The sequence below is a fragment of the Schistocerca serialis genome, chromosome 6 (genome assembly GCF_023864345.2).
Source record: "Schistocerca serialis cubense isolate TAMUIC-IGC-003099 chromosome 6, iqSchSeri2.2, whole genome shotgun sequence".
NCBI classification, from domain to species: domain Eukaryota; kingdom Metazoa; phylum Arthropoda; class Insecta; order Orthoptera; family Acrididae; genus Schistocerca; species Schistocerca serialis.
Window position 1 is genome coordinate 636,810,412 of NC_064643.1, and position 788 is coordinate 636,811,199.

Here is a 788-nt window from a genome sequence, read left to right on the forward strand (position 1 = left end):
GAGTGGTTCCTTGCCCATTTTATCCAATTGGAGCTCATCCACGTTAAACAGTCTATTCCAGCTGTTTTATCGTTGTCCACAATAACATTGCTTGCACAATAACATATCTTGCTCTCACACTATGAGTTCCACGAAGCAGGAATGGTAGCTTCGTCTTGACACCATGTCTTGCAGTGACGAACTTGAAGAATTTACTACATAGATAATAGTTAAATCAGCCACACCGCTGTCCCAATAGTTTGGTGACATTCGCCATAAACGATATCTACTTTTTCGACGGTCGTACACGTTGTTGGTATCTCAATACCTTTACGAGCAAGCAACAGCAAAACGCAGACTGATGGCGAGATTGATGGATATTCGTTATTATAGGGCAAATGTTTGTAGAACCTCTTCTCCTGACGGCGGGACAGTGGTTTGGGGCTCAGTTAACTTGATACTGTTTCATCAAGTCCAATACATGTTGTCTCGTTCAAGTTCTCTTAGAAGCTTCAATAAAATGCCACAGGAAAAAGTATATAGTTCTAGCAGGAAAAAAACACTGTTATTCTGTGACGATATTGACAGTGGAGGGAGGAATAAGTAGGGTGGTGATAAATTTCCCCTCTCCACTAGAGCCCACAATTTATGTATCACTCTGCAAGCAGCGCAGTGAACACAATACGTCAGATGGGTTTATGTTTGCTGTTTGAGTGCATCAGATTATCTTTTGGTGTGTGAGTCTGTTTACTTAGTTAGTGTTTTACTGTGGCTATTAAGACAGGCAGTAATTGTGAAACTGTTGGTGG